The 10,462-nt window shown below is 45.5% G+C and overlaps 1 long non-coding RNA gene across 2 annotated transcripts; it reads left to right on the top strand.

Annotated features, from left to right (window-relative positions):
• Positions 1-1,590: 1,590 nt before the first annotated feature.
• On the top strand, positions 1,591-8,562 carry LOC311582277. Of its 2 annotated transcripts, none has more exons than XR_014774063.1 (3): positions 1,591-1,689; positions 2,622-2,730; positions 8,171-8,562. It is a non-coding gene; the product is annotated as an uncharacterized lncRNA (long non-coding RNA). The 2 variants fall into 2 exon arrangements; XR_014774064.1 differs by lacking the exon at positions 1,591-1,689 and adding an exon at positions 2,297-2,397.
• Positions 8,563-10,462: the final 1,900 nt, after the last annotated feature.

Below are 10,462 nucleotides of genomic sequence, written 5' to 3'. Positions count from 1 at the left end.
TTTTCCTCCGGGATGCACTTGGATTCTCCCAAGGAGCAGGGCACAAAAGCAACACTACTGGGGAAACTAAGACTCTACTGGGGAGGGGGGGGGGAGTTGCGTGGTACCCTCAAGGTGGCCTGGCTAAAGCAGGCCTGGAAGGCAATCTCTGTACTTTAGATGAACTTCAGCCAATAGAAGGGCTGCAAGCTTCCTGAGTAGCTCTTTCATGGTCACATGGTAGGGCCAGATGTTAGTGTTGAGGCCTAGACTGTTGGTTAGTATCTCCCAGGTCTGTTTCCCTCCCTACACTCTGGCAGCCGTTATCCACACTCTGAGTGACTATTCTAGGGCCTATGAGAGAAAGAGAGTGATCTCAACTTTCAAGTCTCAACATTGATGCTGGAAACCCAAGACAAGGTAAGAGTGTGGAAGAAATTGTTCCTGGCCCAAAAGGACCGAATACCAAAAATTGCATCTCTGAACTACAGGAGTGAGAGGCTAAGGAGTAAAGATGAGGCTAGCCTCCCCCTAGCCCCACAGCAGTCAACACCCTGAGTACACTCTCTTGGGGGGTGGCACAGGCCTGTAATCCCTGTTCTCAGGAAGCTGAGGCTGAGGCTAAGGGGCCCACACCAGCCTGGGCTACAAAAGAAGAACTTAATTAAAAATAAATATATGAATGGATGGATGAATTATAATAAAATTAAAAACAGATTCTGAGAAAACCACCCATGAGAATACATGACAAAGGAAAAACCTTAATATTTAGCCCCTAAGCAAGTGACCTTAACTTTTTAACCTGTTGTCTTAGTTATTTTTCTAATTCTGTGACAAAACACCATGACCAGAGCAGCCTAGAAAAGAAAGACTTTATTGCAGGCTTGCTTATAGTTTCAGAGGATGAGCCCGTTACCATTGTGGCATGGTAGGAGGCAGGCATGGTGCTGCGGTAGAACTAGAGAGCTTACATCCTGAAACAACAACGAGAGAGAGAGAGAGAGAGAGAGAGAGAGAGAGAGAGGAGAGAGAGAGAGAGAGAGAGAGAGAGAGAGAGAGAAGAGAGGAATATCAAGGACTATTAAAACCTCAAAGCTGACCCTTAAAGATGCACCTCCTCCATTAAGGCCACGCCTCCTAATCCTACTCAAACAGTTCCACCAACTGGAAACCAAGCATTCAAACATATGAGGCTATTGCGGCCACTCTCATTCAAACCACCATAAGGAGTTGTACATACAGCAATAAAAGCGCAGACCAAGGAGGACCATGGGAAACTATAAGCAGGCCCTGGGGAAGGAACGGAGTCAAGGTGACAACAGGCCTGTGGGGGCCATCCTCACCTTAACCACGCCAGTCTCTCTCAGTTAGTCAGCAATATAATCTGGACTCACGTGTTCTTTTTTGTGAGCTGGTGAATTTATCTTGCCATATTTTTCTGGCTCATGATTAATTTATAAATTTTTTAATTTATTTTTTTTAAGAATTTATTTGCTTTACATGCTAATTGTAGCCCCCTCCTTGTTTCCTCCTGGCCTCACAATCATTCCCTCTTCTCCTCTATGCCCCGCCCCTAGTCCTCTATGCCCCGCCCTAGTCCTCTATGCCCCGCCCCTAGTCCTCTGAGACAACAGCCCTTCTCCCCTACCAACTGACCCCCGCCTATCAAGTCTCATCAGGACTGCCCGCATCCCCTTCCTCTGTGGCGTGGTAAGGCACCCCACCAGGGGGGAAGTGATCAAAGTGCAGCCAAAAGAGTCTATGGCAGGGACAGCCCCCGCTCCCCTTAATAGGAGACCCATATGGAGACTGAGCTGCCTATCGGCTACATCTGAGAGGAGAGTGGGGCGAGCCTGGGTCCTCTCCATGCATGGTCCTTGTTTGGTGCGTCAAAAAAAACCTTATAATTAAAGATTATAAGACCTCGAGTGGAGTGTGATGGCTGACCCTGGTTGTCAATTTGACTGCGTCCAGAATCAACTAAACGCAAGCTGCTGGGCGCGCCTGTGAGGGATTTTCTTGATTACGTGGTTTGAAACTGCTCTTTGCCTGTCTGCACTCGCTCCCTCTGCCTTGTTCACGTCTCCTGTTGCTGCAGCTTCTCTTCTGGGCTTAGCATCAGCTCCTTCAGGCTTCTAGTGTAGACCGAAGACCAGCAGCTCTCCAGGAAGCCTCAGGTCTCTAGTGCGAGCTTGTGGACTGAGCAGCTCCTAGGTTCCCTGCCTCTCCAGTATGAGGCAGCCGTTGTTGAACTGCCCGAACAACATTCTGTAAGCCAATCTAAGTCTTATTTAATGCTCTACCGGTGTGAGAACCGGTAACCGCATTCATTTGGAAGAAAACCAATAATAGTAAAGTTTCAGAAAGAAGTGGAGACAGAAAACGCGTACCACACCTAGGAAATTCAAAGCTGATCGGGTATTTGTATTTTAAAAAAATTAAGTCATGGGATGAGGAGATTGTGTGATAGTTTGAATAGGTATGCCTCCCCCTCCCCCCAATACAAGCATGTGTGTGAATGCTTGGCCAACAGGAAGCGTGGCCTGTTAGAGTAGGTGTGGTCTTGTTGGAGGAAGTGTGTCACTTTGGAGGCGGGCTTTGGGGTCTCCTACGCTCAAGCTCTGCTCAGTGTGGAATTTCAGTCTTCTGCGCAGGTCAAGATACAGAGCTCCTGGCTCTTCCAGCACCCTGTCTGCCTGCAGGACACCGAGCTTACCGCCATGGGTGATAACGGACTAAACCTCTGGAACTGTAAGCCAGTCCCAATGAAAAGTTTTATTTATAGGAGTTGCAGTGGTCCTGGTGTCTCTTCCCAGCAATGAAAACCTAATGCTGGGTTAACTGGCAAACAGAGAAAGCCAGGTCCCTAAGGGGAAAGAACCTGTCTTAAAAATTAAGATTGGCAATTTTCTGAGCTATAATTCCTGAGGTTAGACACACACACACACACACACACACACACACACACACACACACACACACAGTTGGGGATGGGAAAGAGAAAGTGGATATTAACCCTTAAGAGTTCTGAAAGAAATGTTGGGTAGTATTTTTCTCCTCGCAGAAGGGTATGGCACACAAATCAAGATTAATATATTGGATTAAATATTTTTTCACATTTCTTCAAGGCCTACAAAGAAAAGAAAATAAAAAATTTATGTAGAATCTATCTCCGGGAATAGGAAAAAGAACACCAGGCCAAAATGCACAAGGGAAGTGCAGGTTTTTATAAAAAGTGCGCAGGCTACTGTTTTTCACCTATCAGATTGGCAAAAGTCCCAGTGAAATCTGCTCGGTTGCTAAGGACAATGGGTAATAGGCATGTTTCAGGAGAAAATAATATATAATGACTCGAGAGAGTAAGTTGGCAGTATTTTTCAGAACTGAAAAGATGCCCTTTGATCAAGTAACTAAAATTATAAAATTCAGTCTCTAGGTATTGTTATAGAAATAAACAAAACAAAGGTGCAGTTTTATGTGTAGTGGGGGAAGGGCGAATGAGAGAATAAATCCACACTTATTTTGGCTGTGCAAAAGACGCCCTTGTAGATGTCATTGTGGGGTGTGTGCTGTTCAGTGCGTTGGGACATTGGGGGAAAGTGTTTTCTTGAGGGTGAAGTTTGGCATCATCTGTGTGTGGGGGATCAAGACCCAGTTAGAAGAAGCTATAGAAGACATTTCCACAAGCTACATCCGGAGTCTGTGGTCAGTGAAGGTCGGTGGGATTTGTGTCTTCTGAGGTATTATGAGGGCAAGAACAACAGAAGGGTCCAATTTGTCAAATACAAATGAGAACCATTGAATTTAATAAAACAACGCATCATTATGTTAGAGAGAACAGTCCGAAAGTCTCCCTGGCCAGGAAGCTTGTAGGAGGCAGCTGGAGACCGCGCCACTGCTCAAGTTCATCCGACCAAGAAAGCTTTTCTCACAGCGCGACCTGCGGAGCTGCTGGTTGTGATGTCTGGAAGGCCTGAGCAGTGCGGGTCGCAGTGACCGCCTTCTGTGAGAACTCCAGGACACCTACTGTGGAAGGAGGCACGAGCTTCAAACCACAGCAAAATAACCGGCCCCAGCCTTTACCAGGATTTGCTTTCCCTTCTTCTGTCGGCTAGAAATACGGAAGGTTAAAAAAAAAAAAAGACCAGAAATCTCGTGTGTTCTAATAGGACAGCTGGTGAGGACCTAACGACGTCGTAGGCCGCCTGCTTCAGCAAATAAAATGCAGGCGCTCAACTCCGTAGACAGTGTAGGAAAACAATGAATCAAACTTCAAGGTGATCAGGTCACGTAACGTATTTGCAAAATATTCATTGAGCTTTTCCTTGTTTATCTGCTTATTCTACCTTCCATCTTTCACATTATCCTTCTTGGAAGAAAAGCATAGGGCAGCTAAGCCCAGCTGCCTACCCGGATGTGCTTTCCGGACACCAATCAGAAAAGAGAACAAAGTATAGGCAGAGAAACCCCTAACCACACAGAAATTAAACAATACACCCCAAATAAGCAACGGATTGTCAAATATATTCAAAGAAATAATAACGCATTGTTAACATCATATTACAATAAGGGCCTTACACAGAAATATGTGGCCAACAAATAAAGCTGACTGTGTAGATAAATTACCCGTTCTATGAGCTTTTATTAGATAAAGAGAATGGCCTAAAATTTACACAACAAAAGATTATGAGACTAAATACAACACTGACCCCAATGTGGACAGAAGGAAATAAAGGTGTATGGCTACAGTTAAATATAAAATATGCAAGCAAAATGAAACTTACTGAAGACAAAGTTGTTTCTTTCTAAAGATCATTAAATATGGTAAAGGTCCAAGACTATCTCAAAAGAGAAAGTTCGAGAGAGAAAAAAGAGTTAAACACAAGAGTAATCACTAGTATTGGCAATGGAAAAAATTATATCATTATGGCTCCTGCAGATATTAAAAATAGTAATGGAATATTTTAATACTTTTATGCTAAAACTAAGTAACTTAGATAAAATGAATAAAGTTTCTTTAAAAACACTACTAATAAACTGACAGACGATAAAACAGAATATTCAAAAGGCTCTCTGCCTATTAAAAATGTTAAGTTTTATAATTTAAAGCTGCCCCACAGAAGAACTGTGGACTCACACAGCCATACTGATAAATTATCCCCACATATTTAAAGAAGAAATACAAATTTCACAGACTCAGAAAATGAGACAGGAGAGAGATGTTCTGACTCTCTTTATGTGTAAAGTATTACTGTGATCCACAAGCCAGACAGTGAAAAAAGAAAAAAAATTTTAACAAAGCCCCTGGAGAATATGAACACAGAAATTCTTAATGAAACTTCGATATATGAACCCAGCAACATATAAAAAAATAATACAATTGGGTAGAGCTTATCATTGGAATGCAAGGTTGGCTCAATGCCTAAAAAAAAAAATCAATAATTCAGGATAAAGAAAAAAGTCTTATGTTCATGTTAATAAATGCAAGGAAAACAATGGTTAAGGCTTATCAACCATAAATATTAAATATTTTCAGCAAATTATCAATAGAAGGAAAAATTTAAAGGTATCTATAAAAAAATCAAAACTAAAATTATACTAAATGCTTTCTTTTAAGACCAAGAGCGAAAGAAACCCTCACTTCCGTTGAACATTCCGGGGACATAGGGGCAAAAAGAAGAAGCCTCATCCCAATCACAGCTGGTCCTGCCTTGGGCCAGGTGCATGTCTACCCGAGGGCTTCTTTTGAGGTCCATTTCTAAAGAGGACCCAAATGTAAGGGTGTCCTTATTTCTACATAGGTATTGGGGATCAGGCAGTGCACCAGGCACATTACTGACTTGACCAGACCTGCAACTAAAACTTTCATTGACAAATACGCATTTTAAAATGGTCACAGATAATGCTGTCCCTCCCTGCCACTCCTTATGGTCTTTGAGTCCCTCTAAACGGAGGCTCAGGGCTCTGAGAAGGATATGGCAGGACCTGCCTGATGCCCTTCCCCATGGACTGCATGGGCCAAGCAGTTCCAGCCCAGTCCAAAAGTAAGATGGGGACAGATGTAACTGGGGTGGAGAAAGTGTCTGCAAATGTGCCGGCATTTATGATGCATCATAATCGCATATTCAAGCCCCAGAGAAAAATCAAAACCCATCTCTACCACATTCTATAGTAGATGTAAAGCACTCAGGGCAGTGTCAAATGCCACACAGCTGCAAAGGAGTCTGTGTGGCAAAGCCTGGTGTATAATCTCACAGATCTTGGGGCCACGTACATCAGACCCAGAACATCTCATGGAAATTGGAGCTCAGAGCTTGTGGAAGGTATCCAAACAGCCCCCAGATACATTTCATGGGGGCAGCTCCACTGTATGAGAATCCAGACCCTTGACGGAGCCCAGGGCAGCTCCACCCAGCAGCAGATGCAGCTGAGGAGTGGCTGTTGGCTGGGACGAAGGCTCTTCCTGGTTTTCAGAAGCCTGCCACCCACTCAGTTTGTATACACAGCAGTGTCCCCATTACCCACTGTGTCATTTATGCCAGGACCCCCAGTGGCTGGATGAAACTGAGGACTGCACCAACCTCTGGATATGTGGGTGCTTTCCCTGTATACATGCACCTGTGATGAGCTTCCACTCATAAGTGAAGCTCAGTGAAAAATAACAACAGCAGTCAGGTGGAGCAGTTACAATATACCAAAGCCACGAGTTGTTAACGGAATGTGGTCTTTCAAAACTACCCAGCACTTTCACCTTTTTACTTAAAAAAAAAAAAAAAAAAACCACTTCTGGCTTCTCTTTGTCATATTTGAATTTGACATTTGGGACCATTAGGATACAGCCAGGATGTCTCTACAGGTATGGTGGTGGGTGTCCTGAGGATTGCAACAGCTGCAGAATGGCTCACAAGCAAGTGGGCAGCATGGAACGTGTGGATGCCAGGGCAGGGTGATGAGTTCTGTTATAGGGGGATATTTCATCAAGTTCCTCAGATGGCACCCAACTTAGAACTTAGACCTTTTTTGCTACCGGGAATTTCCTCTCAAGACCTTTTAGACTGTAGGAAACATAGCCCTCGAGAACGTAAAATTGCAGGTAAGGGGATGCTACCGTGATGCTGAAAGTGAAACCATTTCAATCATTCACAGACCCTGACTGCGCAGGGGGTTTTCACTGGTGGCTCCTGAAGTCTATGGGCTGAATCTGAATCGCCCCCCACAGGCTTGCAGTTTAAATATGTGGTCCCAGCTGATGGCTCTGTTAACAGTGGTTCCTGTCTGGACCAGGTGTTTCCAGGTTCTTGGCATCTTAAAGAATTGAACAAGAGGCTCACACACATTGGAAAGTTGTAAGGAATCTATTCAGAAACAAAGCAATCATAAGATCATAATGCCAAGAGAAACAGCTGAATGCAAGTGCTCAGGGGCCCTGGTTACTGTTTGGAGTTCTTTAACGGGGTTCAAGAGAAGGCAGAGTTTGGTTGCTAAAGGGCATAACACAGGTGGTTCTCTGCTTTGATTGACAGGCTTGCATTATATGAGCCTTTACTCACTGCATATGTTCCATCCACATGTATCTGATTTTAATCATATGCACACATACTCATAGGTATAAACTGAAAAATAGGTTTCCCCCCTAAAAGTCCAGTTTACCATATTGTACATGTACCAAAAACTAGCCCTGGCTGGATTCCCTCCGGTTCAGCTCTACGCTTGAATATATCTGGAATATGTTTGAAGAGGTGATACCTAGGGTATGGGGCATTTTTGTGAGTTTTCAAAGGGAGGAGAAACTCATTCCATCAGTTGGAGTGGGGTGTAAACATAGCCCTGTGTAGTAAAGGGTCCTAGGTTGTTAGCTAGGTACATTACTCAGAGGGGAGTCTGTTTGCATAGGACATGCAGGTGACGGTGCGGAGTTAGCAAGTCCATCCTTAGAAGAAGGATGTGTATCTAGCCCAAGCCAAGTGAGTCTCAGGTTGCTAAGGTGTTTCCTGTGCTTGCTTGCCTCAGCTCTCTTTGACTTGGCTACAGGAAGACTGTCACTAGGGAGTGGACCTTTGGGGTCCATGAAGTGAGCAGCTTCCATCCCCGTGATGCTCTACCCAAGCAGATGGAGCCAAACAATTATACTCTGGTTCCTGAGAGACCATGTGATCCTCGCTCAAGAAGTCCCCTCTCCTCTTGGTCACAGGATTCCGGTTTCCTGTCTAGCACATCCAGTTCCCTACATCTTATAGCAGCAGCCATATTGCCCAACCACCCAAGATTGGCTTGACAAGCATCCTGATGTGGATCCAGGCTAACAGAGCCCAACAAAGAGGAGGCTGGAAAGTGCCGGAAGTCCCTACCATCCTGCTGATGGCTTTTGAAACCCAGGAGCCTTGGAGAGAGAAGCCAACTAGCCCCAAGTGCTCTCGGCTGAGGGCTTCTGTGGGTGGCAAGAGGCACCTTCGCTGGCACAGCCTGGGTAATGTGGGGAGTGCCAGGCACGTCTCAGTCCCCACCACAACCCTGGAATGCATGTCTTCATTTGCTTCTAAAAGCTTCAGGACATTTTCCCTCCCATATGTTAAACATTAAATGCAGAGCTGATAGAGACAGGCCCAATGTGACTTTGATTTTTGCATATGCTGAGATGTTCGGCTGGAGGAGGTGGGAGTAGGGGGGAGACCCCCGGTCCTTAAAAGAAGAACTCAGAAGCCCTACCCCCACCCCGCAGGAAACCCCTGCCCCTCTCAACCTTCAGCAAGCACAACTGCTTTTAATTCCAAGGGGTTGTTTTCATCTATCATTAATTTTGGCAGTAGAAAAATAACCCTTTGATACCAAAGAAGGCCGGCCTAGTAGGAATTAATATTATTATTAGATTAGTAATAGCGGTGGCGATAAATTGGACCAGGCAAGAGTTGATGTAATGGACGCTCCTGGCCGTGGTTCACGGCTGTCAGCTCTGCTTAACTGGCCCTCCACCCTGGCCTGGGTTAGAAGTATTCTGTGTCCTTCCCCTCCCTGCTGAGCTTGTCAGCACCTGGAGGGCACAGGCTCCCTCTTGTTCCCTGTGCCTCGCAGCCCCGCCTAGCTCAAACCCAGAAGCTGTTTGGCCAACACCACACAGGGTGTTCAGTCAAACCTCGCTTAGCTGGAAAGGTCCTTGAGCCAAACTGCACAGAAGGATAGGGCAGTCGGGAGGGGAAGGCCCTACATGGATTGTTCCATGGCTTTTGTCTTTAAAGGACGCTGCTTATTTTTTAATTTGTTTAGAGTAACTTTATTGAGTCACAGTTGACAAACAAGGATCTGTATACACTTTAAAGTGTATAAATTTCAGAAAAGCTGGTGAGATTAGACGCATGGTCACATTCATAGAATTGTCATCATCATCATCAAGCCAGGCCATGGGCTGTGCCACTCCCAATTTTTAGTGTAACCGCCCCATGTCGTGTGCTGTCTCCAGACTTGACTGAAGCGTTTCCTTGCACCAGGAAGAGGAGACGAGGATGTGCTTCAGACACTGGATGGAGTCGTCCTAGGGCCTCCTCAGCCATTCACTCACGCCTTCGCTTGTTCAGTCCTTCAGCAGGTGTTCACACGTCAGCCTGCAAGGAACTAAAGTTTTCTAGGCAGTGGGGCTGGGGCTGTGACCCCAAGAAACAGCTCCAGAGAGGAAGTTCAGCCAGGAAACAAGGGAACGTGCAGAGACGACGGGTCTCTCTGTCCCGTGACCCTGACCTGGCAAAGAAAAGTAGAGCAGGGCAAACAAGCAGTGGAAAGGAGCAAATCTTTGGGGGGGGGGGGGGAGAGAAAGAGAACAAGAGCTAGAAAGAGAGATGGAGGAGGGAGGGAGCCCTAACCTCACCCCACCCCCACCCTCCAGAGAGCAGTAGGCATAGGTTGGCTGCTAGCCACATGGTCCATGCTGTTTCTGGTCCTGCTCCTGCTGCTGCTGTTGCTGGCTTGTCACATGTCTCTCATGGGGACAACTCAGAAAAACAAGCATATACAAAAGCCAGGACTCATCTCCCCTGTGAGCCGTAGGTTCCCCAGGTGTGTCTGCTGTGTGCTCAGAGCAAGAGTGGGATTTTAGAAGGGGCACCCAAAGGAGGAAGATGGAGGGGTTGTAAGGGAGGTGGTATCTTGTCTCAGAAGTATTTCTGAGTGCAGGGACCCAAAGGCTGTGCTAAAAGAAATAGCATTACTGTTACCATAAAGTCAAAAGATTCACCCTACTATTTAAAAAAACATGGAGGATGAGAAAGTCTGAATAATTTTTCTTGTCATGATGTTTTCTGTAAGAGGTAAGTGTGTATTTTCTATGCACACTGTGAGCCATTCAATGCTCAGAACAGTCCAGTGGGCCGTTCTGTGGGATCTTGGAAAATAAGAATGTTGAGAGCAATACAGACAATGGCGGGCCAGCTTGGGAGGTTTCAGGGGCAAGTTAGAGAGTTATTCAAAGACTCTATCAGGACTATTTATGTGATGT

The sequence above is a fragment of the Acomys minous genome (genome assembly GCF_964271855.1).
Source record: "Acomys minous genome assembly, chromosome: 14".
Classification (NCBI taxonomy): Eukaryota; Metazoa; Chordata; class Mammalia; order Rodentia; family Muridae; genus Acomys; species Acomys minous.
Note: the sequence above shows the minus strand (reverse complement) of the source record. Positions and strands in the feature narration are given on the sequence as shown.